This window comes from Arabidopsis lyrata (assembly GCF_000004255.2).
Source record: "Arabidopsis lyrata subsp. lyrata unplaced genomic scaffold ARALYscaffold_4, whole genome shotgun sequence".
Taxonomy (NCBI): domain Eukaryota; kingdom Viridiplantae; phylum Streptophyta; class Magnoliopsida; order Brassicales; family Brassicaceae; genus Arabidopsis; species Arabidopsis lyrata.
The window spans coordinates 18,068,195-18,073,230 of NW_003302552.1; the positions used below are offsets into that span (position 1 = coordinate 18,068,195).

General features: G+C 28.6%; 1 protein-coding gene across 1 annotated transcript in view; it reads left to right on the forward strand.

Moving 5' to 3' along the window:
- The window catches only part of LOC9315757 (scarecrow-like protein 9), a 23,296-nt gene that overhangs the window by 2,015 nt on the left and 16,245 nt on the right, over positions 1–5,036 (forward strand). The window lies entirely within an intron of this gene.

Consider the following 5,036-nt stretch of genomic DNA (forward strand, 5'->3'; position numbering starts at 1 on the left):
GACGACGTACACGATTAGACCACAGAGACGGCAAAATTAAAATAAATCTTTTAAAGAATAAAAAAAAGAGAGAAAAAGTTTACCGACTGAGACGCAGACGTTTTTCCCCTTTTTACATCACAAGTGGGGGAAAAAAAAAAACTCTGACAAGAGGCGCGTGGAGGTGAAAAGTTGAAATTCCATTAGTTTGTTGTTGCCATTGCCAATATTATAAACATTTTGTTAGGATTATATTTTTACATGGGAAATCCGGATATAAAGAATAAATAATTAAATTATTGTCTATTTATGCATTCTATATTTCTAATTAGTTATATATGCTTTAAAATTGGTCATATATGCTTTGACATAATTAAAATTCCATTTATATCCCCAGTTTTTTTTGTTAAAGCTTGCTAAACTATAACATTCCAAAATTAATTAGATTATTTTCTAAAAATGATTTGGAGAAAATATACGACAAAAATAATATTTAATTACTTTCTAATTTTTTTTTGTCGTAGATAATTTTTTTACGGCATCTTTTTCTTCTATTTTTTTCGGCAACTTCTTCTATAATTTTCTCTTTTGGGACTGCCCATCGATATGTTGGACGATGTCAACATATACATGCACATCAAAGACCTGTAGATGATCTACGGGAAATAACATTTGCTCATGTGTTCATGACCGAATGGCAAAGTATGAACCTCCACAACTAGATTCTAATATAATAGAGATTGAGTGAAAAACAAACACACAATGATTTATGCAACCTTTTTACATGTCAATTCACTTTTATGTTAGTCACTTTCAAATATTACGCCTATAGTAAACCACAATTTTCCACAAATTTGGTACTTTTGTTAGTTTATAATTGAGTTTGGTTATATTACATATTTTGTATTTTGTGTAAGTAGAGCAACACGTTTCACTCATGTTACGTATTTTTCACGAAAAAGTTTTGTAGTTTCGTAATCTTAACTTTTTATATTCGATTTCCATATTTTATAATTTATTTTCTTTTTTAAAAAAAATTCTAAATTACATAGAATTTGATTTCTATTTTTGGTAGAATATATAGAAAAATATAAGAATGTGTTTTCTAACAATTTTAGAACATGGGTAAATGTTAGAAAACATATTCTAATTTTTCTAGAAGAAAGAGCAAAATATAGAATATGTATTCTAAATTTCGTAGAATTTAGCATTCTAAATACCGTAGAACAGAAATGCGTTCTAAATTTTCTAGAACATGTAGAGTGCATAGAATATATTATCTAAATTTTATAGAACATGTACAATATATAGAATACACATTCTAAATTCAGAAGGCGTAGTCTAAATTTCGTAGATCATATTTTATTCATCGAAAACGGTAAGCAAAACGATATATTTTTGATTTTATAATTATCCCCATGACTTCTTTATCATTTGCCTACAAACTATTTTGAATTTTATTTGAAAAATTGGTTAAATCAATTACAAAGGGTATATTAGGAATATGTGACATTTGAATATAGAATGGATAGATGGACAATAGTTTAATTATTTGTCCTTTATATCCAATTTTCCTTTTTTACATTGGGATCTCAAAATTCATTTCTCAATAACATTATATGAGAAATATTGACAATCAAATGTAGATTGCTTTAAATTTAAATGAAAAAAGAGAACACCAAACTACAAAAGCGAATTGTACTATAGTGGCTGAAAATATTATATTTTTATTAAATTTGTTAGTTTTATATTTCAGAAAAATCATTTACTTGTCAAATGATTAGAAGAAAAACTAACCATTCAGAAAAATAATGCTCCATCCTTCCTTCTCCCAAACATTTAGAAGTTTATGTCCAAATTTGAGTAACGTAAACATTTCCACTAATGACTAAACCCATAAGGAAAATAATTTTAATAGCATAAAAATAGTTAACATTAAAACTTGTCAATTTAGTTTTCAAACCCTTATATTTTGAAACAGCATATTATTAAACATGGAAAATATTTTTAAAGAATGGAGATTTTCACAATTACGATCAAATAGAGATGAGAAACTAAAGTTTTGCTATGATAAGAGAGATTAAGAGGTCACTAATGTTGCAAGAAAAAAGAGTTTTTTTTTTTTAATAGATTTTTATATGTTCTAAAAACAAGTTAACAAAACTTTAAATAATCAATTAATTTTATAAGGTTAGAAGATTTTAATTGTACTGGTCTAACAAACCCACTTTTGAAAAATGTTTGCCATTGAAAAAATTAATCACAGTATAATAGATTTGGCTAAACCAGAAAGAAAAAAAAAGTTTGAGGTTAAAAATTGGATTTGACGTATGAGTAATTGAGGATGAGGGGACACGTGTCAGAAAATGGGAATGGTATCTTTTGGGGAAAGCATGTAATAATGGTCCCCTTCTCTCTCATAACCCTACCAAAAATACTTTTCTTTGTTCCATCACATCCGACTACCACTACTCACTCACAATCTTCGTTTTTTTTTGCTACCATGCACCAAAATCTCCAAGCGTATTTTAGTATTTCTCCGACGTCTATAATCAGGCAGACAAAACTTTCACTCTTTTATTATTGCATCTACTAGTCACTCTTAGCACCCTCAAGTATCTTAGCTTATACAAATTAGGCAACGACATGTTTTCTATAATATGATGTCACTAAGGTCTTAGGTCTATATAATATTATAATAATAACGTTATTGTTGTAATAGTGATACTGTAATACTATTATACTATACTAAATAATGCATTGGATAGCATTATGTGTAATAGTTGAAAAGGAGGAATTTCGTCGCAAGACATATCATTATTAAGTCAATACATTTTATATTGTATCATTTCGTCATGGAAAGTTTTCATAAAATTAGAATGTTAAACTACAAAAAAGTGAAGAGAATTTTCAAAATAAAAATCACTACAAAGATAGTTATATATCATAATATCTTTCTCCAGAAAATTAAGCTGAATAAAATTCGATACTCATGACACTAAATTACTCTCATAATAATATTCAAGAAATTACGCGGTAGTGTGTGTGGATCTTACATTTTAGACAGAGGAAGCGGAGAGTACAGCCAACATGGTAGGTTGATTTAACCAAAACAAGAAAAGTATGTTGATAGGAGACTAGTGGTGGGCCTTGGATGGGCCTGCTTAGAAAGATAACAAAAACTATTACATCGATGTCTATGATTACTTGACCGTTTGTTTGCCCAATATTTCTTTCTTTACATTCAAAATTTGATAGAACTTTTAGTGTTGTGTTTTTCAAGTTTGAGTTAGGGCATGTTTATGATTAATCACATACACTTTTTTTCCAAAACTGATAGTGACTAAATTCACGATCCAAGATTATGAACACGTAAGTTCGAATTTTCTCTGATGTAAATTGGTTGCCCTAATTGTAAACATAATTTTGCAACGATTTTATAACTAATACTTGCATGTTTATAAAAAAATGACCTAACAACGCATTTGTTTTTTTATTACTTAGACGAATCCGATTATTTTGTCTCTGATCAACCCTCAATAATAATATTTGTGATGGATCCACATACATTAATCATCCTTCATAATATTGCATGTCCCTCACGACCTAACAATGAATGATATACCACATTTTAGAATTTTGATTCTAAGGAAAAATAAATATTCAATGAAAATACTAAAAAGAGTATAAAATATAGAATGTGAAACAGAGCAAACACAGTAAAAAAAAAAAAAGGTAAATGCTGATGGAATCAGAGAAAAGTATTTAAAAATAGAAAAATAATAGTGAGGGAAATGACATGACATATGAGTTGTCAAATTGAGGCAGATCCCTTCTCTGATCTTCTCTCTGCCATCTCTTGCCTTTTACCTCATGTGCTCCATCCCCTCCGGCTTTTTTTGTTTCTCTTTTTTTTTGTCTCTCTCTTTTTTCTTTTTTTACTATTTATAAAACCTTTTTCCCTACAAAAACTATATGAAAATATATAGGGATCTTTTCCATTTGGATACATTCTTGCATGGAATTTTCTTTTAATGGGAAATTTGTTGAAAAATAAAATTTGCCTTTAGTGTTTGTAAACTAGAATTTTTGGGTAGTTAAGCTAGTTTTTCTTTTTGATGTCTTGGTAGTTGTGCTGTTCTAATAAGTAAAATAGTTTTATTTCAAAGTTTTATAACTTAGAATAAATATATTTTTATAACTTAACTTATTTATCTACTAAAACTTTTTTAGTTGGTGAGTATTTTTTTATAACAATATTAGTCAATATACTCCCTCCGTTCCTGAAAGTTTGATGTTCTAGTGTTTTAGGTTTGTTCCACAAAGATTGATTTTCTAGCTTTTTATTTTATTTTTCATTAATTGATATTAACAAATAGTAGATTTCAAGGCATAATGATTACAAATAATTAACTGTTGTAGGTTACTATTGGTTCATACATTATTAAAAATATTTAATAAAAATAAAAAATTATTAAATGATTAAATCATGATTGTTTCTTAATATGTGTGTAAACTCTAAAACATCAAATTTTTAGTTGTGTTATGGTTGTAGAAAAAAAAACAAAAATTTCGGGAAAGTAATCAGAAGGAAATTCATGATTCTACACTGTCTGGACTCACATTTAGTTGCTAATGGGCCAAAATAGAGTTGTGAATGGGCCAAAAATGAGAGCGGTAAATCCCAACCTTGCATGCGTTCTCAATATTAAAAGGAGAGGGTGTCAGTAAAATTTTAGGGTTTGACAATTGTGAGAAAATGGATTTCCTCCGTCGTGTTGTAATGGTTTCCGGTTCTGATCTCTTGAAGAGGGTTTGTTCTGATTCAGCCACAAAGGTAATTCATGATTCGGTCCGTAATTTGTTTCTAGGTTATGTTTTGGATTTGGAGATAATTCAGTTGATTTCATCTCTATTTTCTCTCTTTTCAGGGATTGGTTAAAGCACTGCCATCTTCTCATATAGTTTCTTTATGGGTACATTTATAATTTCTAAGCTTTCCTTCTGTTTCAAGCAACTGTTTTCATCTCTATTCATAAGTCACGCCACTTAGGATG